General features: G+C 52.1%; 1 protein-coding gene across 1 annotated transcript in view; it reads left to right on the forward strand.

The window, feature by feature from the left end:
- Positions 1 to 11,539: 11,539 nt before the first annotated feature.
- ZFHX3 (zinc finger homeobox 3) overlaps positions 11,540 to 26,329 on the forward strand; it is a 221,710-nt gene continuing 206,920 nt past the window's right edge. The window contains exon 1 of the mRNA XM_049786326.1: positions 11,540 to 11,612. The gene's annotated coding sequence lies outside the window, so the exon portion shown is untranslated. The remainder of the gene's footprint in view (positions 11,613 to 26,329) is intronic.

Genomic DNA, 26,329 nt, shown 5'->3' on the forward strand with positions numbered 1-26,329 from the left:
CCGGGCTTTGCTGCTTTGCATGGGGCTCGTCCTGCCCCCTCCCGGCTCCCCGCGCCTGCTCGCCCTGCCCGCCCGCCCGCCCGCCCGCCCGCCCGTCTCGCCCGCCCGCCCGGCCGACAACGCCAACAACGCCGCCCGAGCCCTGCTCTGCTCGCTCGCTCCTCGCTCGCTGCGTCCCGCTCGCCGGCCCCTGGCGTTTGCCAAACTTTCTCTTTCTCTTCTTTTTCTTCCTCCTCCTCTTCTTCTTCTTCTCGTCGTCGCCGTCGCCCAGCCGGGGCCGCCCCCCTCCTCCCCGCCGACCCCCGGGAGAGGCTTTTTCGGAGGCGCCCCGGGCGAGGCCACTTTGGAGGCGCCCGCCGGGCAAGGCCGGCCGGCCGCCTGCCCGCCCCGGGGCGCGCGGGAGAGACAGAGAAAGAGAAAGAGAGAGAGAGAGAGAAAGAGAGAGCGGGTCCCGGCGCCGAGACAAAGGCGAAGGCGGCCGGAGACGAGTGGGGGGGTCCCCCGCCCCCGCCGCCCCTGGCCCCCCAACTTTGCTCCACCCCGAGTGGCGCCCGGGCTTCCCCGGGCTGAGCCGCCGCCGCTGCTGCTGCTGCTGCCGCCGCGCCGCGCGGGGCGCGCGCCCCAAGCCCCGGAGCAAGTCTCTCCCCGGCTGCCGCCACTCCTGCCGCCGCCGCCGCCCGCTGTCTGCACGATCCCGGCCTCCAGTTGCAGGCTGGACGCGGCCACCCGGGCCCCGAGCACCCCCCGACCAGGGTGGGAGCCCGGGCAAGAGGGGGCGCGAGGCGGCCGCTCTGACCTTCTCTCTACCTGCGCTGCGCGCTCCGGAGCGCCCTGCCTCACTGGCAGCAGCACCGCGAGCGCCCATGGGGGCCTCTGCCCTGGACACTAGGGGCTCCCCGGGCAGCGCCGCCGGCCGGCTCTAGTAGACCCAGCCTGGCCCCGGCCTGGCCTCTCTCCTGGGCCAAGCTGAGTAGCAAAGACGTCGACACATTCTTTTTTTGTTTTTTTGTTTTTTTTTCTTTCTATTTTTTTTTTACCCCCTCCTCCTTTGTTTATTTTTTTCTTTTCTCTTTTCTCTTTTTCTTTTTCTTTTTTTTATCACAGGAATCTGGGATTGTTTACAGTTCTGTTTCCCCACTCTTGCCCTTCCTGATTGGTTCTGCACCATTCCTTTATTCCTTCCCCTCTCTTGTCTTTTCTCCTGTCGATGCAAAAAAAAAAAAAAAAAAAAAAAAGCAAGTTCCTGGATTTTTTTTTTTTTTTTTTTTGCATGATGCCTTTTTTAACGTCCATCCTTTTCTTTTGCATCTCTCCGGGAGAGTTGTAGACCTTTGTGTGTTATTTTAGGCAGTGGGATTTAAATTGTGTGTGTGGAAACTGTCCTCTAAGGTTTCTTGTTGAGCTATTCAATTTTTAAAAGAATTTTCTGTTTTCACTTTTGCAAATTAATCTGTTGCTCAGAATCTGACTTTTTTTTGTAAAATGTGCAATTCCTCTCGACTGGGGCAAATTTCTTTGATTACAAGTGCTTTTAGAAATCACCCACTCTTAACTTTCTCCCCCCCACCCCTTGTTGCTTTGAAGTAGGGTAAATATGACAATTTTTATTTGGTCTCAATTATTGAAATCTGATCTAAGGACTGTGTTAAAGAAGGAGGCTGATTGCCTTTTTCTGGCCTCTAGTTCTAGTGACTTTTAAAAGGAGGTTTGTTCAGGACCTTTGAAGAATATGACATACAGTGATCACTTGACTGTAATGCAAATTACAGAACATAAATTCACTTTGAAATTAAAAAAAAAGACTGGAGCTCTTTCTGTGTGTGTTGGGGGGGGGCAACTGAAAGATTTCTTTATTTTTTAAAATTACTTTTTGCTTCTTACTTTGGTGAGAATAGCTAGTTACAGACTAACTTATTTGGAAGTCCCCAGAAAGAGGCTTGGGAAAAAGGAGAGAGGGTTGTAGATTGATCAGAATCTGCATAATCAATAGGGCAGCGTGCTGGAATCGTGTACCTACATTTACTGTAAATTTCTACAATATCTGCAGCGGAGGTACACCGGAGCCTGCCTGGCTCAGCTGCTGGGAGTGGATGGAGGAAAAGACAGCGGTAGCTTTGACAGCCCAGTCCTCTGAAATTGTCCCAGCCCCCTCCGGGTGTCTCATTTTTAAACTTCATTTTATTGTAGTGTGTATATATATACATATACATATATATGTGTATATATATACATATACATATATATGTATATATGTTTATTTGAGAGCCACTCTGTTTACATGCAGGAGGGTTCAGGTATTGACCCCACAAAGTACAGGTGTCCTCTAGGTTGAGGGAAGTGGAAAGTATGGGGGGGAAACTTAGGAAATGAGAATTGTCTTATTGAGTGACCGCATTAGGGGGTCTCATCTTATAACATAAGATACCTTTAAGTAATTTAGAGATGAGAAGATGCAAGAGGAATACGCCAGAGATGGAAGCTGTATGAAAAGTAAGGTGTGTGTGTGTGTGTTGTGTGTGTGTCTGTGTAAAGTGTTGGGGGAGGAAGAGAATGAATGCAGACACTTATAGTCAGGCTTGAAAGCTTGGTGGTAGGTGAATCCATATTTGGAAATTATTTTGAAATAGTTTAGCAAATGGTGCACAGAAAAGATTTCATAAAAAAATGTCCATGAAGTCGGTTTGGAAAGGATTTGCAGTTTGGGCAGATGAGGTGTGGGCAGGAAACGTACTAGAGGCCCGAAGCCTCCCTCTCTTGTGTGTCCCCTCCCTGCCCCCTGCCCGAGTTTTAGTTTTTATTTACTTAATGCTGAAACGCACAGGGCTTGTATAAATATTTGCAAATGCTCTTTCCTATTGATTTCTCTGAATAAACTGGCCTGCTCCGGTCCGGAGAAGAGGCAATGCAGCTTCATGGGCCTTTTGCAACATGGAAAGTCTTGGAGGCTTGTTGGTTTATGCCTGGAGGTGGTTAGGGGTTGGTAGTGTGATAGGCATAAAAAAATGGGGTGGGTGCCTTACAAGGAGAGTTTAGGCTCTTGATGGAGCTGAGAAAAAAGAGCTGAAGTGGAGCTGGCCCTGTCCATGATGTAAGAGAAAGAAAGAAAGAAAGAAAGAGAGAGAGAGAGAGAGAGAGAGAGAGAGAGAGAGAGAGAGAGAGAGAGAGAGAGAGAGAGAGAGAGAGAGAGAGAGAAAGAAAGAAAACACAGTGGGTGTGTGTGAATGCATATGCACTTCCTCCTCTCTATCCTCTACTAAATATGGAGCAGTTCTCCAGGGCTTGGTGCCTGACTGTCTTCTTAGAGGCACGATGGGTTTGAATGTGACCCAAGGTATAGGAATCCTGCAATGGGAGAAATAAAAGGAGATAGAGAATGGGGTCAGGTCAGCTGCTTAGAGGCCAAAACCCTTCCAGCTGCTTTGATTTGATTTTGTATGGGGTGTGTGTGTGTGTGTGTGTGTGTGTGTTATGAGTGTGGTGTGGTGTGTGTGTCTGTGTGTGTCTGTGGTGTCTCTGTCTGTGTGGCTATTTTAGGCTCCTCCTGCCAGGTTACAAATCCTGCCTACCCTCTCAGGTGTTGGCTCTGGAGCTTAAAGGCACCAAGAGTCTTAGCTGGCAGGGATGCCCGCTCCCTGCAGAAGAGAAAACTCACAATACCGAATCCAAAACAAAACGAGGGAGGAGGGGGAGGGAAAAAAACCCCTATTGAGTCCAGGCAAATAAGGTTGGCTGTCCAGATCCGATTACAAAGCAGCTTTGAATATGCAAGACAGCACACAAGACCAGTTATTCCAGTTACAACAAACTATTAAAAAAGAGAGAGAGAGAGAAAAGAAAAGGCATGTTTAGGTCGTAATTTGTTAGTACAAGGAAAAGAATCCCACGTAAAGCTGCCTTCTCTCCACCCCCCCCCTTTTTTTTTTTTTTGCTGGCTTTTCATAGAATTCCCTCACCCCTTTCCCTTCTACTGTATAGGTTCTTTTTATTAAAATCTTTTGGGTTTAGGAAGATGGCTGCAAGCAACACATTTTCTGTACTCCCCCCCCCCTTTATCTTGGAGAAGAGTTGGCAGGGGTTCTGTGGTTTGCAGTTACACAATATGTTATCATGTTTTTAATCACTAAATCATTGCAGTGGTTATAGATTTACAGTCTGGGGGTATTACAGAGAGGAGCAAAGGCGGCTGTATATATGCTTTTAAATTACACCAATGTAAACCCAGAGCAGCAGCTGCAAATATGGTCGGCCGACTCCAGTCCCCCACTGCCCCCCCCAGGTCCAGGATCTTAGCTCTTTTTCCTTCTGATTTTCCCTCAATTGTTTGCTTTGCTTAAAAAGTCAGCTCCCTTTTCTGTGTTCTGGGACTCTTCAGCATCCTCCTCTTCCTCTTTCTTCTCGATGTATATTTTTTTTTTTATTTCAGACCCCTCTCGCTTCAGAGAAGCTAAAATTCCAACTCTGGAAATAGAACTTGGAGCAAAACATGCATATTGAGGCGAAAGAGTGGATTTCCTAAGAAAGGCGCTGGGTTTCCATACCGACCTCATGTGCCCGGGGATGGAGGGCAGATGAGAAGGTGGGGGTGGGTGGAGGGAGGAAGGCAGACTAGGCTCTGGGACCATCCCGTGTCCTGTCACCGCGAGCCCACTTTCAGCTTCTGTTTTTCATATTATTATGTAACAGAATCCTTGGCAGCATTAAAAATTCAGTATTACAAGCTGATTGTAATGCTGCCTCATTAGACACCACTGTCTGGCCTTGTATTAAGTGAAACGCAGAACATGGCTTTTAGATTATAAACACCAATAAATATTAAGGACCAGCAGAGGAGGAAACAGTCAGCTAGTTTGGGGTCCTTTTTGGTTTTCTGACCCCTCCCATCTTTCCCATGTTCCCCTCCCCCTCCCCCACTCAGGGTCACTGTCATCTGTTTTCCTGGGATATTGAAGTGTCTACCTGGTGACATTTTAGGACAGCTTTTTATAGTTATCTTATGTACACAAGAGGTTTGGAAGTTTGTTTTGTTTTGATCTGCCATAAACAGGTCCTTCACTTTGCTGATGTCATTTCCGTTCATATTTGAGTTGTTTATTGTGCTTCTTCACAGGCCTTGTCCCTCCCCCACCTAGCCAGAGCCCAAGTAGCTGCCCTGGGAGGGGGGTGAGGAGGAAGGGGACACCCTCCTGAGGAGCTACCAGGTCTGGGTTCCCAGGCTAGGGATGCGTGTCTTGGCCTCAATCCCCGATTTGCCTGCTGGGAAAGCTGTTTCCAGCGGCATCCCCTTGGCCCAGTCTTTGCAAGGCCTGCGGTGATTCATGTCAGCTATTTTTTCTTGAAGTATGTCCAGCCCACTACATACACACCTTGGTTGTCTCTTTTTTCCATGCAACACTCACTCTCGCCCAAAAAATAAAACAAACAACAGCATCGAAAAACCTGGAAAAACACCTCCCCCCCACCTTAAAATCAACCCCTGGAAAAACCAACCTTGTACTGTGGACTTGGTTTCAGTTGCAAATCCGAAGCAGGCGTTAGTGACTCCATACTGGGAGAAAGAGAAAATGTTTCCTGGCACTGCCCCCCTTGCCTCCACACCACCACTCACACCCCTTGTTCAATTTTTTACTTATTTATGTTTGCACTGCATTTCTCTGCCTCCCGCCTCTGCCTGCTTGCAGACAGCAAGTCTGTCTTCATGGTGTTCCTAAGAATGACCACCATGCCCAGGTCTCTCATTTCCCTGTGATCTCCCATTGGAGTCCCCCTTCCTCCAAAAAAAAAAAAAAAAAAAGAGTGGGGGAAGGAAGGAGCAAGGACTGAGGCCAGGCCCCAAGGCTTCCCTCTAATAGGATGATGGGGTTTAGGTTTAAAAAAAAGATTGTTTTGTTCTTTTTGGTTTAGAAATAATAGGGGAGAGGGAAAAGCAGTGATTAGCAAGTTCACCGAGCTGCAGTGAAAAATGAACGTGCATTGACTCTTGGCTCCCTGTGAAAGCCCCCGTAACCTCTCCCCCCTTCTGTGGCCCTGGCCTTTTGTTCTGGAGAACGGAGCTAAGGTGCTTTTTCTCCCAGACCAAAGGCGGCAGGCGAGGAGTCCCCTTGTGTGCCTTCGCCTTTAGATGGCCCTTCTCATGCTGATTGTCAATGCGGCTGGCCCCCAACAATCGCTTTGGGGAGACACAAAAGCAAAAACATTTGTCCTGTTTTTTTTTTTTTCCACCTCTTTGTTTTAGATTTTCCCCCCCTCCTCCCTCCATTCTTGAAATCTCACAGTTTCTATTTGTCTGCAGAAAGACAAACGGAGCAGCAGCTTGAAGCTCATTTGACCATAGGCCTCATTGGCCTTGGGAGCCCTCTTCCAACTCCACAGAGACCCAGAGCCTGAAACTCAGGCACCCAGGGAGCATTTCTGAGCTCCAAGGCTGGGCTTTCCTATCCTTGCCAGCACTTATTAGCAGTCCCAGATACACTCACGTGAACAGACAAGCAACAGAGATTCTAGAATCATTTGGGGCAGGTATGCAGGGACCATCTTTTGTCTCTTTGCCGGCTCCTGCCCCGGAATTAGAAGTGGCCCCTTCCTGGGAAAGTATTGCCAACCACAATGCAATGCGCATTGACCGAAACACGGCTGGCCTGCTCCTGGTCAGTGTGCTCTTGGTGTACCAGGGTCTTGATTGTTGTAACACATGTATCATGTGTCAGGGAACTATTGGTTCAGACTAGAATTGAAGCAGCACTGGGTGGTCTTTTTTGGTGTGTGTGTGTGTGTGTGTGTGAGAAGGACGGTGTGTGGAAAGAGACCAGTTCCTTTCCACCTTATATTTTCCTCTCCTGTCTCCTTTCCCCTTTATTCTCCCGCTAACTTGCTTACCCTTCAAGAATTCAGTCCTTGGCAGTAAGCGGAAGAGCTCAAAGGGATGCGGCAGGTCATGGGGATGGCCTAGGATCAAAATAGGAGCCTCTCGTTCTACCACTTCTTGCTGTCCTCAGACAAAGCCTCCCTCCCCCACATCTCTCTTGTCCTAAAGCATCCACCTGCCTTTTCATTACAATGCTCCACTTCAAGGTTTAGAAACACAAATATAAGGGACCCCCCCTGGGTATAAAAGTCTTGCATGGCAAATTCTCTTCACCCTTTCAGAAATCACATACATCTGTACACACAAATATTTGGTTTAAAAAAAATAAAAGATAGCAGGCTTTTTATGGGCGTAAAGCTCTCTAAGGCAAGTTCTTTTATTTTAGCGATGCAAAAAAAGAAATGTGGGCTCTGTCCCTTAGAATTAATTTGGATAAAACTCCCCTCACAGCTTTTAGAAAGTGCTTTGTATTTCCCTCTCATGTATGTCACTGATGGACTGAGTGTGAGCTGGGGGAGGGAAAGTAGGTAAACGAGATCATGTTCTACAGAGGTTTGAGGGGTGGAATGAAACCTGGGGTGTCAGCACAGCAGGGACTGATGGGATTTTGGGGTTTTTGTTGGAGAAAATTGACACAACCACTTGTGTGTAGGCCTCCTCTGCCTGTGAAGGTACATATGAGCCACAACAGGCTTAGGGATCCTGGGGCCACCTAGTGAGGGCCAGGCCCCTATATAGAATAGATGTGTTTGGATCAATTCGGGACAAGGTGAGCAATTTAATCCCCAATGTGTGCTAGTTTATTTCAGGAACTGTGTGTGAATTGTGTGTGTGTGTGTGTGTGTATGTGTGTGTGTTATATGTTTGGGTGTTGTTTTTTTTCTTTTTGCCCTCTTCTGACTTCTCTGTTAAAATCTCAAGGTTATTTAAGCACTGGGTTTTAAAATCAATGTGTATGTGTAATTTAATAAAAATAGAAGGCCCTGAAGAATATACAAATCTGCTTGTCCCAGTCACACTGTGGAAATGGAGCACAGCTGTAGCTAGAAGCCAGCAGCACGCTGGCTTCCACCACGTCCCACTCCAGAATCATAGTCATCTTTGCAGAAGCAAAGGGCCAGGGGATTAGTGGGGACGAGGTGGTGCATTTGGCTGGACCACAGTGGTTGTGATGGACCTGCCAGCTGAGTGTGGAGTTGGGGGGGGGGGCCTGGCCTCTGGCTTGGAGAGTGGGCAAGGGAGGAGTGTGGAAAGGGTTTGAAGCAAGCAGTCCCTGATTTATTTTAATATCTATCCTTTTGGCTATTGCCAGTTACGCTTTCCAGATGAGATGAGGCGAGCTATGGAGAAGTAAAGGGGCGAGCACCTTTTCTGAGTGGGCTTATTTGTCCAGAGCGTCGAGGAAGGAGCGGAGAGACATGCCGACTCCTCCTTGGGGTGGGTCGGGACTCATGGCAGGCAGACAGTCCCTGTCACACAGGCTGGGGCCAGGGAGGGCTGGAGCACAGAATTGGCAACACGTGTCGGATGCAGAAACGTTTTATTGCATGTGAAAGGACACCAGGCCGCATGTTGTCTATTGTTTGCATGATAGAAATAAGTTTGTGTCGTATCCTCCCAATCCCCTGGTGTTCCTCCAGTCTTCAACATTCATTGTGGTCCAGGGGCCATAGCTGATGTGCGTGGGAAATACCTTTGACTATCTTTGCCTTTTGGGGGGCAGATTGGACCATGCCTTACGTTTGTTGCAGGTGCCTGATTAGGATCTAGGGGCTGGTGTTTGCTGTTCGAGACTTAGGGTGGGGGGTATTGGGACTCCCCTCCCATGGCCTTGTCCTCAGTATTCCACATCCTTTCCTGTTACTTAGGAGCTGGTTCTTTGGGCTTTTCTGGCTTTTATTGGATTGAGGGATTTATCTGTCAGATCACTGGATTCTTGATATCACTAGGTTAGGAGGTTTGGCCCCTGCTAATAAAAGTTCACACCAGGCAGTAGAATTTGGCTATTTTGGGGGAAGCATAAGCATTTTCGTGTTTTCTTCCTGCCTGTAATTTAGCCGATGGGTCCCAGGCTGTCACCAGATGAGAAAACACTTGGGATTGGGGTATGTGTGTGCAGGTAGGATGCTCCCAAGAGCCTTCAGGTTCCTGGAGAGATTTCCGGGGACGGCTGTGCATGGTGTGGTGCAGGCCACGTGGCTGGCGTTATTGCTACCATCATCATCTTCATGTATTATTCATAGTCACTTTTTCAATTAAATTATTAATTGGTTTTCTTTAAGGTGTTCCCAGCTCATGTGACTAATATAAATAATCGTGTGTTTTGAAAACACCACCTGTTCATGGGCCTGAAGTCAGGCGGCCTGGAAATTGTCTGGTCGGGCTCCCACCCTGGTTCACAGAATCACCTTCCACGTCTCCTCCCTCTGCCCTAGTCCCTCCCACTTAGGGACTGAATCTGGCCTGTGTCCATTTTTTGGCTCCCATTGGACATAATTCCCTAGAGAAAAGCCCTTCTCCCTTGGGCCCTAAAGTGGGAGAAAAAAATTTTCTTCTTAGAGTCTCTTTTCTGGACTCACACGTAGCAAGGGGTCTGCCTGTACCCAACAGGTTAGCGATTTATGTTAATTTGAACCCCAATTATATTGTGCAAAATAGCTTGTCCACAGGGACCTGGCGGCTTTCAGCGGGCTGCCGCCTCCTGCACCAAGGGTGTGCCTGATGCTAATGCGATTCCGCACATGCCGAATGTCGCCTCGTGAGCTTATTATATTTCTCACACTCGCACGGTTCATTATTGTGCAGTCGGAGGAGACTCCAGGCTGTGGGGCCAACCCCTGGGTGGGTGGTTTGCAGGAAGGGGTGAAGAGCAGGTGCCTTTTTTGAGCTCAGAGAATGGGGAGTAAATTCACACCAAGCCTGATTTTCTGGCAGGAGGACACAGGACTTTGGTGAGATTCCCAGACACTCGCCTTTGCCTTGCGGAGTAGGGAAGGGGAAGCATGTCCCGCCGTGGCCTGAGCCAGCAGAGGTGGCCTGGCTGTGTTTAGTTCGACCCAGCTGAGTCTCTTCCCCTGGCAGGGCCAGGTCTCTTGTCTTATCAAGAATGATGTGGCTTTAAAAAGGTGGGCCCTGTAAAAGAGACTTAAAGCCAACCTGCAAAGAAAAGAAAGCTGCAACTCCTTGTCTCTATCTATTTTTTTTTTTCCCCCACTGTTGCCTGGATAAAACTCTTTCCCTTCAACTCTCCGCAGCGAGCAGGGGGATGTTTTTATAAGTTTGTGCAGCTGAAAAACAGAAGTGCTCTGTAAAGCAGTTAATAGGATGGGTGTGTGTTTCACATAAATTCCAGTCCACATTGGCCAATGTCCCCATGCTAGAGTGGCCTGGCGGTGACGTGGATGGGGCTGAGAGAGAGAGAGAGAGAGAGAGAGAGAGAGAGAGAGAGAGAGAGAGAGAGAGAGAGAGAGAGAGAGAGAGAGAGAGAGAGAGAGATGAGAGAGAGATGAGAGAGAGGAGAGAGAGAGGAAGAGAGAGAGAGAGAGAGAGAGAGAGAGAGAGAGAGAGAGAGAGAGAGAGAGAGAGAGAGAGAGAGAGAGAGAGAGAGGCAGGCAGGCCCAGGGCTCTGCTGCTGGAGGCCCCCAGGCCCCCCTTTCAGCGGCCAGGGCTTGTCCCTTTTCTTCTCGCCCGCCCGCTCCCAGGCCCGGCCCCTGACTTTTGATGAGTGAGGGATCAGCGCCTGGGGACGGGCTGAGCTTTGTTGCTGCGGGGGGGGGGGGGGGCAGGTTGTGTGTGTGTGTGTGTGTGTGTGTGTGTGTGTGTGTGTGTGTGTATACGCGTGGGGGTGGTGGTAGGGGTGGCTGGCGGTGCAGGCCTAAGCTGCCCAAGACACCCAGTCCCAGGGGCGGGTGAGCGGACGCGCATGGGCCAGGCCTGTTCTGCCCTGCCCTGCCCAGAGAGAGGCCCATGCCCGGAGCTCGGGCAGTGGCGCGTCCACGTGTGTGTGCGTGCACGCCCGCCCGTGTGTGTTTGCATGTGTGTGTGTGTGCGTGCGTGTGTGTGTGTGTGTGTGTGTCCATGTCCCTGCGGGCGCGGTGGCTGCCGCCCAGCACCCGGCCTGCGCCCGGCCCGGCACGACTGTAGATGTCAGGCTTTGCCCGGGGAGCCGAGCGGTGGCGGGGTTGTGAGTTTCAAATTAACCTTCCGCTTTGTTGCTGTGTAATGTGGATCCCCAAAGGCCCCCCGCCCCTCCTCGCCGGCCCCCCTTCCTTCCCCGGGCGGTGCGCGCTGCAAACTGCGAGTTGAGCTTCATTTACATAAAGCGATTCCGGGCGGGCGGGCGGGCAAGCGGGCAGGGCAGGCGGGGAGGGCGGCGAGCCTGCAGGCAGGCTGCGAGCGGCCAGGCCGGACGGACGGAGACCCGGCGAGCGAGCGAGCGAGCGCCGTGCCCGTGGGTGCATCCAGCCACGCGTGCCTGCCCGCCCGGGCTCCCTCTCTCCCTCCCTCCCTCCCGGGGAGGGGCGCATCGCCAGCCCCTGGCCGCTACCACCATGCGCCCCTCTCTCCCGCCTCCGGCCCCCCTGCACCCAGCCGGAGCCACCTCGGAGCCCCGGGGCCAGCGGGAGGTGGGGAGCATGCCGCCGGGGGTGGGTAAGTTCTTCGGGGCTCGGGTGCCGCTGGAATTTCCCATTGTCGCGCACGCCGCGAGTGCCTCCTCCCTCCGGAGGTGTGCGGAGGCTTTGTATGCCAGGTGAGTGCAGCGCAGCCCGGGCCCAGAGCCGCAGGCAGGTGCTGGGAGTGTGTTGGCTGAACTTCCCATTCTCTTGGGGCAGGTGGGGGCAGGGCCGGCTCCGTGCACTTGAACTCGACTCGGCTCCCATTGGAACCTGCCCCAGGGCTGCGCGGCTGGCTACTACCCTTGGCTAGGTTCTGGCTAGGCTCAGAGCGCGGCCCTTCCTCCTTCTGTGCGTCCCGTCCATCTTTCCTGCCCTCCCCGCCTGCCTTCTTGATTTTTTGCCTTTTTTTTGGGCTGAGTTCCTGACTTGTGAATACTAGCAGGGCTCGTGTCACTCTCTGAAGTTTGGCTTTCCCTCCCGCCTCCTAAAAGGCCACTCTTTTTCTGCCCAGGAGAAGTGGCAGGTCAGATCCAGAGTGAAGGAGGCACCTCGTCTTTGCTGGAGGTGTGATGAAGCTGGAAGGAGACTGTTGGCTGGCTTTGGGGGGTGGCCCTGGCTTTAGGGATGGCTGTGCCCATGCTTTTGTGGAAGTGTGTTGGGGGCACCCTGGAAAAAAAAACAGAAGGGTGGTCAGGGTGGTGGTCGAGAGAGCGAGCGAAGTTGTTTGTCTGGTGACAGGTTCAAGAATGCGCAGTTTGGGTCAGTGATGGGGATTGGTGGCGGGCATGTGGACTTGAAGACAGAAGTAATAACCGTTGTAGGCTTGCTGGGAAAAGAACTTTCCAGAAAATGGGCCTCTCTGCTTTGGACACACCTGTGTTTATAATGATGGGAGGACGGATAACTCCCAAACCCAGCTCCTTCTGGGGTGGTGTGTGGGGTGCCTAGCTGGCAGAGAGGCCTCTAGGCCAGATGAGCAAGTGCAAGTGAAACCCCAGCAGCAGTGGCCTGAGCGTCCACTTCCTAACCCACTCGCTGCCCTCGGCCTCTGTCATTTAACAGTCACAGCCACAGACAGGTCCCCTCAGAGGGGATGTGACCCAGCTTGGGCCCAGCCAGGGAGAGAACTTCCTTTGGGCCAGGGCCTGCTTGGTGGACTGGATCTAGGCAAAGCCTAGGGAGATCCTTGAGGCTTGGAGGTGGGGAGGAGCGGGTGGTGAAGTTCTAGGCCACCTAGTTTGGTCTCTGGCTGGAGATGGGGCGCCGAGTCAAGATCGCGCACGCATAGTTAAAACTCAGGCTAGCTGGAGAGCTTGGCTTCTTTGCCATCGAGTGGCAGGTGTGAGTTTGTAGAGTTGGCCCCTCGAGTCCCCTCATTCCGAAACTCAGGAGGTGTCAAACTTTCATGTTCTTTTAATGGCTGTGGTTTCTGGAGCCGTTTCAAGGGGAAACCCTAAAAATCACGAGTTCCAGTAGGCCGGGTTGCAGGGGAAGGGCCCAAGGGCCTGGATAGAGGCTGCCTTTGAGAGGAAAAACACACCCTTTCCAAGGTAACTGGAGTTGGAGAGGCAAAGCCAGGGCCACAGATGCTGCTGCCCCCCCCCCCCATCAAAACTGCCAGAGGCTGCCTGAAATTCCGCATCCTTTAGGCTCCCAGCCCAAGCAAGCCCTTGGGGAGCAGAAGGAAGTCAGTTGGGAGCCCCTGCTCTAAAGAACTCCAGGCTTTCTTGAACGCAGCTTTGGAGAGACCAGCACGGCTGGATGTTGGCACACCTGTATCTGTGTTGGTTCATTTTGAGAGAGGCCCCCTGCCCCTTTCTCTTCAGGGAGTGTGGCCGAGAAGGCCAATAGAAGCTAACCCTCTCCCCTTTCCCTAAATCACAGCACTAAGGAGATTGTCTGCCTGCATTCAGTTGCCAGCCTGTTCCAGAGAGCGCGTAAGTGCCTCTCAGACCGGGCTGGGGTCACTCGTGCTCTCTCAGTTAATTACACTGGCATTATTTAACGACATGGGGCCCGTGCCGGAGCTCCACTAACACACTCACAAAAAATGGTGCTTTTGGAGCCACCAGGAATAAAATGACTCTAGGGCTGGCGTCTCTCTGACCTGCAGCACCTCCTGTTTCCCTTATAGCTGAAATGACTGCACTTTCTTTGGGGTAGAGCCAGAAGGACAGTTTAGGATGACTGGGGGTGAAGTGTGTGTGTAGGGCAGGTTGGATATGATTGAGAAACACTTACCAACTTGTTCACACGGAAAGATGAGTGTCTTTCTCCAACCACCTGAAAATTTTCATTTGGTGGTATTGGTGGTGGTGGTGGGCATCTTACTTTATGTTGTCCTTTATTTATAAAAATGAGTGATGAGGTGTGTAGAAAGGTGGAGCATAAAACTGTGTTCTCAGCAGGCTTTGCCTGGACACATCCCTCCCACAGCACAGAGACATCTGGGGGCTGGGCTTCAAGGCTGGGTCAAGCTCAGAGCCAATTGGACTATCTGGCGGCAGGGAGCAAAAATCTGCGTGATTTCAGTTCTCATCATCATGATTCGAAATGATGAATTCTGGATACTCCCAGTACAGGCCCGGCTCACCTTGGGTGACCCAGAGGTGGATAGTTCATTAAAGTGAGTCTGTGATGGCCGACAACAAGCTAAGAATGATCTGGGACTGGTGTTACTTAGCTTGGCTCCTTCCATCCCAATCTCTCCAGGAGTCCTTACCACTGTGTGAGTGTTTGTTTTGAATGGGGGCGGGGCGGGGTGTGTGTATTTTTGAAAAATAAATATTTTCCCCCCTCCTAAAATGTTAGCGGAAGAGCCTAGAAATAATCGAGGCTAGAAATAAATACTCCCTTACCTTCGGAGTCATTTTGTACGGCGGCGTCGCCACCTTCTCTTAAAAAGAAAATATGTCCAAGACCACGCCACTTTTTATGGAACTGTAGGGAATTGCTGGAAGGACTTGAAGGTAGAGGGAAGGAGTTGTCTCGACACTCATTTCTGGGCGATTCTGGCCTGCAGAAACAGTAGAAGCGCCAGCCTCTCATTTGGCAGGCTTCACTGGGGAAGAGTGCACCTGATCTGAACATCAGTAACTTCAAGAAGGACAGTATGTGCTGTGGTTTAGACTTTCATTGCTTATTAAAATGGTTGCTTGCTCTGAAGGCCAGCTCTTCTCCCTCTGTAATGCTCAGGCCTGTTGGCCTCCACTGATGCTCAGGCTGGTGTAATTAACCAGGATGGGGGCGGGACTGTCCAGAAGCAACCGGAAGGCAGATTCCATTACCCTGAACTTCAGAGGGGGTGTCTGAAGGCTCTGATAGGAGATGGTTATTGTTGGAAATCCCAGCATAGTTTACAGCCACCAGCCCCGCTGCCTGGGTTCTGGATTGCCATCAAAGGGAGGCTGTGGGGTGGGGGGGCCCATCTCCATCGAATCCCCGGCCTGGGAACGTCTGGGCTCAATCCCATAATCCAAGAAGGCCTGTCTGTCCAAGGCAAGAGGCCCCAAGGCTCCTCCCCTGGAGAAACTCACGGAAGCTGAGAAGGAGTCAGACTGCCCTGAGGGAGAGACCCTGGCAAAAAATCTTGACTCATTGGCAAGCTGTCCTAGAAATCCAGATTAAGGAGAAAAGCTACAAAATCAACAACTGTCAAATTTTCTTTTTTTTTATTTGATTTAAAGTTGGCTGCTTGATTGTTCTGTCTGAGCGCGGGAGATGTGACCATCAGATGGGAGAGCCCGCCAGCCCTCCCCTGTGCGCAAAAGACCGTGACCCCTGTATGGACAGGACCATGTATGGACGCAACCCCAGAAACAGTTCTCTGGGAGGGTGGGCCCAAGCAGTGAATGCCTTTCTTCCCCCTGGGGGTTTCTTTGCCCACTTGAGAATGTCTTGGCCTCCTACTTACCACTTGTAGGGTCGCTGTTTTTATTGGATGTGGTACCTTCTGCTCACCCTTCATTCCCATTTGTTTTGCTCTTGTAAGGCTTGGGCTATGGATTCATGAAAATGGGAAGAGAGAGACTTGAAAAGTTTACTGGGTGGTGATTTGGCTGCATTTCTGGTTTGCTGGGTTTACACAGCCTATTTGGGGGAGCCTTTCCCTCCCCACCCAGTTCCTCTGGGTGGGTCCCCAGGCTACCTTGTCAACATAAGGATTACTGCAGGGGGGTTTGATGTTCACATCTCCAGAGAGGCCAGAGCCGGCCTCCTGTGTTCTGGGGGGCCTCAGGTGGCTCAGCTGCTCATTCTTTGAACTTGGGTATAAACACATGTGCCACTTTTGAGATTTTTTTTCCATCTTCTGCTCTTGGTGGCATTAAGGGTTTGAGGATGTGAGGAGCATAGTGGGCCAGACATGTGCCTGGGTATTGAAACCACCAGTAGTTCCCCCTGCAAATCCCTCCTGTGAGGTATGAAGGTGCTCCCCATCCCCATCCATTCTGATCACCTTCCAACCTACGGGCTTTCAGATGTGATGACCTTGTCTTCCCATGGCTCCCTTGGGGGGCAGCGGATGGGGGAATGTGTGTGCAGTGTCTGTTGAAAGAATCTGACCTGGGAGAATTTCCTGACCTGGGAAAATTTCCTGCCCAGACTCTGAAAAGACGGTGGAATTTTCATCTGCGGCCAATTTCACGCATTGTCCCCAAAGTGATTTCAGCCACAAACCTTTGATCTGAGAGTGAGACCTTCTGCCTCATGTGCCAGGAGTTGGAACCTGACAGCCATTTACCCACCTCTGTAGGGTGCCTGTGTGAGCATATGTGCACATGTGAACATGTGTGTGCATGTATTAGCATGTGTGCTTTTATTGCACTGTATGTGCATTGTGTGAGTGTATGCATGTTTATCTTGGGGAATGTTGGCTACAGTGAAGAGCTGAGTCTTGGGGGTTTCAGGGGGGGAAAATATCCTGGTCTGGGAGGAGGCCTACAGGTTTGCTCTGGGTGAGAAGGGTGTAACCAAGTGGGGGATTTCTTCTGGGGGTCTTGTTGCTGGCTTCTCGACTGTGCCCCATTTCCTCTGGGAATATGATGGAGCAAGAGTCTGTGTGGCTGCTGGGAGGGTTGTCACTGGCTACCTCTGGGGCATGGGCGCCATGTTTGGTGCTAGGCCAGGTGGAGGGCAGCGCTGAGTTGTTTACTCATTTGTGTGTCCTTAGTGGAGAGGTGTCCTTGGAGGAGTGGCGCAGGGGCTTAATTCAGTATTTGATTTCAGGTCTATGGCGTTGCCTCTCACCTAAGTGCCTCTTCCACATGGACATCACAATTCCTTTCTAGAGAGCCCAGAACTCCTGTCAGTAGTTTGCTAACCCCAGGCTGTGTGTAGCTGGAGTTTGTTTGCTTTTCACACTCAGCTCCTAATGGATTATTTGGAGCCTTTGCTGACCTGTCCAGTAAGATTCGCTGAAGAACACATAGGCCTCCCTGCTCTTCACTCTCCTTTTCCCCTTATTTTGATTTTTGGTGTTTGAGCCATTTCCTGGGGGGTGGGATGAGGTGCTGTTTCCAGGAGTTTTCTGGGGAACAGTGTGCTGGGGATTGAACCTAGACCTCCCACTTGCAACCTTTCTTCTGACCCCTTTTTTTGTGCCTCCACCTCTTCCCACCCCTTCAGTACTTTGCTTCACTTACTTATACTTTTTTTCCTTTTTTTTTTTTTTTAGTTTTTCTTAACTGCTCTAGAAACACTGCGGGCCTCTTCCACCATTTCAGGCCCTGCTTCCTAAAATGCTCTTTGGCTCAGGGCCCCGATTCTTAATGCACACTTGGCTCCTGGGGGCGTGGCTCTGCTTCCCTGGCTCCCTGGCTCTCCCTGCAACATCTGCAGGCAAGAGAAAGCTGCTGGCCAGCTTGTAGGCACTTAGGGAGGAGGCCTGGCTGTGTGTGTGGGGCGGTTGATGTCACTTGAAAGCCGCCGTTTGGAAGTGCCAATGCTGCTCTGTCTGTCGTGGGCGTGGCGTTATGTTCATGCACGTGTGCCCGTGTACATGCGTGTGCGTATGTGAGAGAGAATTGTGAATGCTGAGGGCAGCATTGATGGACGATCAGTTTATGATAGCAAACCCACTCCTTCCCCCATTTAAAACCAGTCCCAGGTAAAGAAGGGACAAGTGAAAATAATAGGATTGGGAGCTGGTAGGGCTCTTGAGCGCCTTGTACATGGCCCACTTGGGTTCGATCTCTGTCATCTCTGAGTATCGTCGGGAGTGATTCCTGAGCACAGGGCCAGGGGTAACCCCTGAGTACCAATGGATGTGGCCCACCCCCGAACAAAAAAGGGGTCTCCTCCCTTTCTTCAAACAGGAGGTGAAATTTATCCTCTGGAACTCAGGTCGGTGGGAGAGAAGCCCCATGTTGGAGGACTGTTAAAAGTTCTTCAGGATATCCTGGTCCATTGATGAGGGAACTATGAACTTTACAAAGTAAAACCAGAGGGTCTGCTTCAGGGACGGGGCCTGTGTGGAGTCTAGGAACGTCATTGGTGGATACAGGGGAGAAGAGGAGTGACTGCCCCCTGCTTCTTGCTGGGTTATCCCCTACTGCCTCTCCTGGAGGGTCAGAGGACGGGGTGATGGGGGAGGGGGTGCCTGTCAGGTAAACCCCCCTCCCAGTCAAGTCTTCTCCCATCTGTCAAATGGACCTGACCCAGCCCACTTGTCCCTCGTGAAAATGAGCCTCCAGAGAAAGCCAGGTCCCTCCGTGCCTTGCATACTGAGCAGGCTGTCCATCAGCCTTGCGTCCAGTCCCACATCCTTTTCCTTTTTCTTCCCTTTGTTCCCTCCGATGGCCTCAGCTACCTTTTGTTCCCAACACCCTGGAAGAAATAAACTAAAAGGTCCCGCACTTCGACTCTTCCCCTTGCGCTGGGAATCCAGCCAACTCTTTGATATCCTGCCACTGGCTTCAGGAGTGAATGGGGCTGAAGTCGAAATGGGGTCTGTCCAGCATCCCCAGCCCTCCCCTCGTGTGCCCCCCACCCCTCATCCCTTTGCCCCCCAAGCTGGTGGGCGGCCTTCTAAGTGAGCAGCCCACTCAATGACCCACCTAGAGAGGCTTCCTGGGCCAGCTTGTATATGCTAATAGGCCTGACTTGTCCTGGCTTGTTTGTAGTGATTTGTGGAGGCATTTATATGCAAATACTATCAACTTGCTGAGTTAATTATCATGTGCCCTCCCCCCACCCCCCTTTCCTACATGGTCTCCCAGCCCAGCTCTGCTGAAGGGGCTGTTCTCCATTTCCTCCTGCGACTGGACCTGCATGGCCCCTCGCAGCCTAGCCCTGGAATCCGTGTGGCCGTGAGCTCACCCGACCTGGATCTTTCATGCTAGGCATCCCTTTGGGCACACAAGGGCCTGGCTTTTCTTCTCTGAGCTCTTCATCCCCCTGTGTGTTTGGGAAACAGCTCCCCAGTTGTGTGTGCTCAGGCAGCCACTGATACTGCACTCCCCAGTCTGAGGAGGCCTAGTTCAGTTAGGAAGTTGCTGCCGTTTCCCCAGAAACCATTTCTTAAGGAGATTCCTTCTGTGCCTCAGGGCCCAGAAATGTGAGCCTGAGTGGAGTGTGGGCAGGACCGCCGTAGGGGGCTTTTCCTGGAGGAGACTGGGCACTGCTGACCTTTTGGGTCTGATAGTTTGTACAGGAAGGGTCTGCCTTGGGGGCATTGTAGGGTGTTTCCTGGCATCTTGGACCCAGCTATTTCCACTGGAGGCACATAGCAGACCCTGTAGGCCATCACCACATCACCAGTGTCTGCCTAAGGGAGGATCCCAGGGCCAGGCCGTGAACTCTGCCTACCCCCCACCCCCCACTTCCAGGCAGCTTGTGTTTCTCTTGGATAAAGCAAGGGCCTTTCCCTGTCCTCCCTCAGACTTGCTCAGCAACCTTGGAGTGAGCCTCTAACTCTAGCCTTAGTGATTTGACCCAGCTCAGAGCAGGGTTTGCTCTTGGCTTTTTGTTCTTGGAACATTTTCAGTGATGTATTTATTTCTGTTTTTCTTTTTTTGGTTTTGGTGAGCTCCTCAAAAGTGCTCTCTCAGGGCTTACTCTTGGTTTGGTGCTTAGGGCCACTCCTGGCAGGACTCAAGGATCCATGTGCCATGTTGGGGATTGAATTGAACCAGGGTTGAAGCGCTTTGCGCTTGGGAGCCCCGAGTTCCTATCTGGGTGCCACAAGCTCCCTGGTTCCATGCCTGGTGCTGTCCTTAGAACACAAGAATAAAATCTAAGGAGCTCAGGTTTGGCTACAGACTGGTGTTTGGGGTGGTGACCCTCAGGCCCTCCAGAGTGCAGCCCCTGAGATACTCAAGCCCTGTGCTCTCCTGTCTACCCTTGCTAGATAGACCATGTGGGAATTAGTAAACAGAAACAGGGCAGAGAAGGTTTGTGGTACATTTTTGTGTGTCCTCTCAAGGTTAGGTCTTGCCATCATGGACCTGTCAGGAGCCATTGTTCTACCATTGTGGATTGACAGGTCCTCTTGGTGGACAAGTCCATGTGCTCTGGGACGCCTCTTGTCCTTTGCAGCCACGAAATCAAGCTTTTCTAGTTTCTCAGTCCTCCCCTTCGTGTTCTGCCTTTAAAATATAACCTCCTCCCCACCTCCCTGGAAAGTAGGGCGTTGGCAGTCTAGCTGCAGGGCACAGGAGGTCTCTGGAGCTGGGCCTGTAATCTCTGGGGAAGCGGCTCCAGTGCCCCATGTGGGGGAGGCCCATGGGTAGCACCCTTGGCCTGGCCTGGAAGGAGGACACTCTGCGAGGGTTGAGGGCTGTGGACTGGCTCGCACTGCCCAGATTACTCTTTGGGTTGAATTTCGTGGACAAGGTCCCTTTTGTTGGCGAGGGGGGTGAAAGTCCGCAGCTGTGACCGGAAGGGGGCAGGGTCCCCTGGGTCGACCTTGTTTGGGATGTCTAGCTGGCACACTCATGGCAGAGGCGTGTGTGTGTGTGTGTGTGTGTGTGTGTGTGTGTGTGTGTGTGTGTGTGAGTGACAAGGCCCCACAGATAAGGCCCAGAGGATTGTGTGTGTGTGTGTGTGGGGGGGGGACGGGCCTCAGAGATAAGGCCCAGAGGATTTTAAAAGTTACTTGAGTCAGACCTCACAGATAAGTGTGCCTTGGGGCCAGTTACAATTTATGGGGAGTTGGTCATCTGGGCCTTCCTTTTATCTGTGGAGCTGGGGCTCTGCAGTGGAACCCTGATGCTCTCTGTTTGCTTCTCTGGGGGGGGGGGAGAGAGAGTGTCGGCCGCCCCCCTGGCAGGGGGATGTGTTTTACCCAGGCACCCTGAGCTGTCAGGCTAGGTGCTGTTGCAGTGCCTTGGGCCGGTGCCACTCCCTATTGTCCCTCTAACAACCTGCTGACGCCGGGGTGCAGCCCACACCTCCACCTCACGCCATGCCAGCGGCCAGGAGCAGGAGGAGCTGGAGTAGGAGGCCTTAATTTAGCTCTGGGGCCAGGTTTCTTTCATCTCTGAGGTCAGCCTTTTCCTGTGGCCTGCGGGCTGAGTCTCTGGGCTGGCCACATGCTGCACCGGCTCCTGGGGGTGGGGCAGGGGCGCCAGCTCCCAGCCCCAATCTGGATGGCGGGGTTCGGGGTGCACAGTGGGATCCCAGACGGCCCCTTGGGATTCTTTGATCACTGCCCTGAGCCTTCCCAGCCAGCCGCCTTTCTTACAGTTTACAGATTGGAGCTAGCCCAGAGTCCCAGAGGATTTGATGGGCGCATTTATTGAGGACTTGGGGGTGGAGGAGACTTTCCTCCCCAGGAATCCCCCAGGGCCGGATTTAGCCCTGCAAGATACTCTCAGGCCTTGTGCTCCGGAAAAATGGGATATTCTGAAGTGTGGGATCTCTCAAAAATTCTACATTTTCTAATCAGGTTGAAGCCTTAGGGTGTTGCTGAAATCTTGCGTTGTCTCTTAATTATACTGGCTTGGGGTGGGGGTGGGACGACAGTAACGCTTTCTTGGGGTGAGGGAGGACCAGAAAAGATAAAATGACAAGTTAAACAAATCGTTTCAGACTTAATCTACAGAAATAATTTATCGCCAGATTGGACTCTGTTTATGGAGCTTTTTTTCTTTTTTCTTTTCCCGGTGTGAGGCAGGGGTGGAGTGGGGGTGTTGGTTGGTGCCTGAGGCCCCTCCCGACTCTTCACATTACCTACTCAAGCCGCTGCCATCTGCTCTAAAAAAAAAATTATTTTTTCATTTTAAATCCTCAAAGACAAAGGGACCTGGAAGCTCAGACCTGTCCTGCCACATTCCTGAGTAATTTGGTTTTGATTAACCCAAGGAGAAAAGTTGGTTTCTCCTAGCGACGGAGGGGATCAAAGCACCCTGAGGGGCAGTGCCCCTAATACATGAAGCCAGTTTCCCCTCCCCCCTTCCTGGCCTTTTCAACCTCCCCCTCTTTAGAAAGCCAGAGCGAGGAGTTCATTCCATTTCCTGCCTCACACAGAAGTGGAAGTGTATCTCATACACAGCAGTGGACGGACCAGACGGGAAGGAGCGCCCCCCTGCCGCCCCTCCACTCGGCCCCCATTCCTTTCTTTCTTCCTAAACTCCTTTCCCCCCCCTCCACCCAGCTGCAAAGCACATTCCTGGGCTAATCCCGCTGCTGGAGGAATGCAAATGGCTGTAATTGTGTGCCCTGGCCTGGCCCGCACCGTCCACAGCTTTTCTTCTTTGAGGTGGCGGCTCAGAAGTTCATTTACATAGAGAAATGAGACTGGCCTGTGATCCCAGGGGTGGGACGGACTCTCTAATAGGAAAAGAGGCCTCTTCTACCCCTCCCACCTTGCAGTGAATCTGGGGGGCCCCCCTGGGCAGAGGGAGAGGGGGCAGGGAGGGAACATGGTCCCGCTGGGCATATTTTATGAGAAGAGCGGTTAGCTCGGAGGAGCCTGCTCTGGACTGGCTGGAATCTCCCTGGAGGTGAGATCAGGCCTTGTCCCCAGCTCCCAACATCCTGGGCCAAACCACCGTCAACAGTCTCTGTCCTTATGGGCAAAAGCAAACCACTGGTTCAAGAAGTTTATGGGGAACTTTTGCAGAGGAGAGGTGCTCACTCATCTCACCTTGTTTGGTGTCTGATGCCAGCTGCCCCTTTCTCTCCTCCCTTCACACATACGACTGGGTAAGGGGTGTTCTTTGGGCCCTGGAGAGGCTCCAGCACAGGGAGAAGGGGCTGGCTGCTCAGGAAAGAAAGGGGGACACTCAGTTCCCCAAAAGTCTGTCTCATGCTGGGGCTGCATTATGGACTGCGTAGGCAATTGAAATTGTGTTTGTGGCCGTTTTAAAGAATGAAGAAGAAACTGTGGGAACTGAAATGTTTTATTTAGTGTGTTGGAAGTGCTGCCATTTAAACACCTAATCAACAGGAGACTGTTAATGAGATGCTTCTGTGTCTTCCGCAAACAGCCTCCTCCCAGCATTCGTTAGTCTGGACCCCTAGAACCCCACATTCTATCTAGGGCAGGCCTGGCCTCAAAGCTCTTTGAGAGGTGCTAAAGGTGCCCCTTATTGCTTGGGGCCCTTCTGCCTTCATTTACAAGGGTTCAGGGGGCAGATGCTGGAACCACACCCAGTTTCATCTGCAAAACCTACCCAGATCCTCCCCCAACATCTTTCTGGTGTTATGAGGATGGAAAGGGGACTCCATGGTGCAGACATTTGAAAACTGCTTCATCCACACCAGAGGGAGGTGGAGGCCTCTGAAGACTTTGCAGAGGAGGAGGAGAGCCCAGCTCTGCAGCCAGGGTGTCCAAGTACAGGGTGGGTGGTGGTGGTGGAGAAGGCCAGCAGAGCAGGCCCCCTTTCTCCCATGTTGGGGGCTCCATGAGGGATCGTCATCCACCTTCTCTACATACTGTCTGCGAACACACACTGGCAGGACTATAGATCTTTCCACCTGCTAGTGGCCTTAGACAGAGGAGGTCAGACTCTCTGTCCCTTGAGTGCCTTGGGAGCAGATAAACACTCCACCAGAGGCCCCACACCCCTCCTGGCTGTTTGTGGAGGTTCATGGAATTGGGCCTCCTCTGTGGTGTTGTCACTGGGACCTCCCACCCCAAGCAGAGGCAGAAACAATCTCCCACCTCCTCCACTTGGTGTTTTAGGGGATTAGGCAGTTTTGCAGGCCTGTGGACAATTTCCCTGTTGCAACCCCAAGGATCCACATTCTCAGCCCCTCTCCCCCCACCATTGCTCAGTCACAAGTTGTTTTCTGGAGCTGGAGCCATAGTTCAGTGGGGGTGCTTTCCTTGCATGTGGTGAACCCAGGTTCAATTCCAGGCATCCTGTATTCTTCCTTGAGCCCACCAGGAGTAATCCCTGTGCACCATTGGGTGTGGCTCAACAACTAAAACACAACAACAAAATACCCAGTTGCTTTCTGCTTGCTTGGCTGCCCTTAGGAGCTTCAGCCAGGACACTGATGCTGGCAACCACCCACATGTGACTCTGGTTCCAGGCTAGTCTGCACCTCTCAGCAGAGCAGAGCAGCCCCACACCTTCTGGTGCTTTCTCATCATGCAGGATCCAAACTTTCCTTGGGCAGGCCAGGGGCTCAGAATACTGGGGCCCTCTACCAGTCTCCTCCAGGAAGGCAGGCCGGGTTGGCACTGCTGGGGGGTTGGACCACAGAAGCAGAGCTGGGATTTTCAAGGGAGCAGAGGGCCTGATTCTTGTATCCCCAGTACTGGCTTCCTGCACCGGCAGGCAAGAAAACAAAACTGTGAAAGTGTGAGGTTGAGTGGCCAGGAGCCGGCCTCTGCCTGGGCCTTAGCTTCGCAGCTGTCTGACCCCGGGTGAAAAGTTCAAATCTGCATTTAAAAGGAGGGCCTGGACCCCCTCCCCCAGTCAAGTTGAAACTGTTCATGTTTTCCTGGAGATGGTCAGGCCTGGATTCTGTAGGGAGGATGGCTGGGAGAGCCCTTTGGATAACAATAGCCCTGGGGCGCCAGCAGGAGAGGTGGGGCCTCTGTCCAGCGGGGTGTCTGACCCTCACCCCTCCCAGGCCCCCTTCAGCTGGGACTTGGTCTGGAATCTGTTGGCTCTCCGGTCTAGGGGTGCTGATTTCAAAGGCCCTGCCACCCCCTCTTTTCTCTCCCCCATTGCTGTTACTCCCACGCTCCCAAGCTGGAGGCATCCTGGGCTTTTTCTGGAAGCTGCTTAAAGGCCTTCACAGGCCAATCATGATGGGCTCTGCAGGGTCACGGAATACTTAGGCCAGGAGGTGGTGGTGGCAGAGTTGGGGTGGGGATGGCAGTGGGAAAGCAGTGGCTGCCCAGCTTGTGCCTTTACTCTGAGAGGTTCAGCCCACCCTGCCTGACACCCCCTTTCAGACCACTTCCCCATCCATGTTACCACTGGGTCTGCACGTGGCTACAAATGGCTGCAAGGACCCCGAGGCCCTGGGTTTCAGAGCTGCCCCCTCCTCCTGCTCCCGTGAGCCTCAGACACTGCTCCTGGGAGGAGAGACCCCCACAGTACCCTGGCTTCTGAGGCGACAAGGCGATGTGAGGAGGCCCTGCTGGTGGGACCTCATCGATTGAAAGTGCCTTTTTCCCAAAGGTGCCATTGTACCCTGGTGGCAATATCATCAGGCACAGTTAGGGGGCACTTTCTGTTTGTTTCCTCAAATAAAGGCAGAATTCCAGGATGGACAAGTGATTTTATTTTATTTTCCAGCAAGGGGGGCAGTAGGCTGTGTTGTGTGGGGTTTTCTCAAGTGGAGTGATTTCTCTTTGTCTTTCTGCCTCTGGGGTTCTGGGCCACATCTTCTCCCTTAGGCTTTGCTTCTCAGGGTTACCCCAGGTCACATGTACATTGCTGGGAGGATACGCCCCTCTAGGATCAAGTTCCCTCCTTCTCCTGCTCCCTGCTGTCCCAGCCCTGTCCCAGTCCTGTCCCCATGATGGCTCCTGGTCCAGTCACGCCATCACAGGGGCATTTTAATTAGCAGTGCCTTAGTCATTAGTGAGTTATTGTTTTTGTCTGGAAACACTTAAGTACTGTTTACTCGATGTCTCAACGCAATGCAAAACAGCAATTAAGCAGAAATTTGTTGTATGAGGCAGGAACCAAAATGGAGTGTCCAGAGCAGGTTGTGGATCCTCCCAGCCCAGAAAGACTTGCTTTCCCCTTAAGGTCTCCCTGAAAACTGGCTGCCGTGGCCTGTTGCTTCAAATCTGCTGTTGCTTCTCCATCTGCCTTTTGAGCTACCTGTGAGGAGTTCTGGGGACCCAGAACCTCCCTGTCTTCCCTGCCCGCCTTCTGGAGGGGTTCGGTTTGGGGGAATGTCCAAATAGATTCTTCCCCTTTTCTTTTTTTTTTTTTTTTTTTGGTTTTTGGGCCACACCCGTTTGACGCTCAGGGGTTACTCCTGGCTATGTGCTCAGAAATTGCCCCTGGCTTGGGGGGACCATATGGGACGCCGGGGGATCGAACCGCGGTCCTTCCTTGGCTAGCGCTTGCAAGGCAGACACCTTACCTCCAGCGCCACCTACCCGGCCCTTCCCCTTTTCTTTTAATGTCAGGAAAATGGAATATGAAAGAAAACTTATAAATGAAGATTACAAATCTCTCCCCCCTTCCCACCAGTAAACAGTCTATTGCCGAGCAATAGTTTTTTAAGATTTTTGAGTGTGTTTTCTTGTTTTGGAGGGGTAATCTGATTGGGAGACCATCTATGGCATAGACGGCAATAGAGGTGGGGTTAGCTGCATGCAAGGCAAGCACCTTTCTCCTGCATTAATTGTCTGGTCCTTGGGGCCGGTGAGGTGGCGCTAGAGGTAAGGTGTCTGCCTTGCAAGCGCTAGCCAAGGAAGGAGCGCGGTTCG

The sequence above is a fragment of the Suncus etruscus genome, chromosome 14 (assembly GCF_024139225.1).
Source record: "Suncus etruscus isolate mSunEtr1 chromosome 14, mSunEtr1.pri.cur, whole genome shotgun sequence".
Taxonomy (NCBI): Eukaryota; Metazoa; Chordata; class Mammalia; order Eulipotyphla; family Soricidae; genus Suncus; species Suncus etruscus.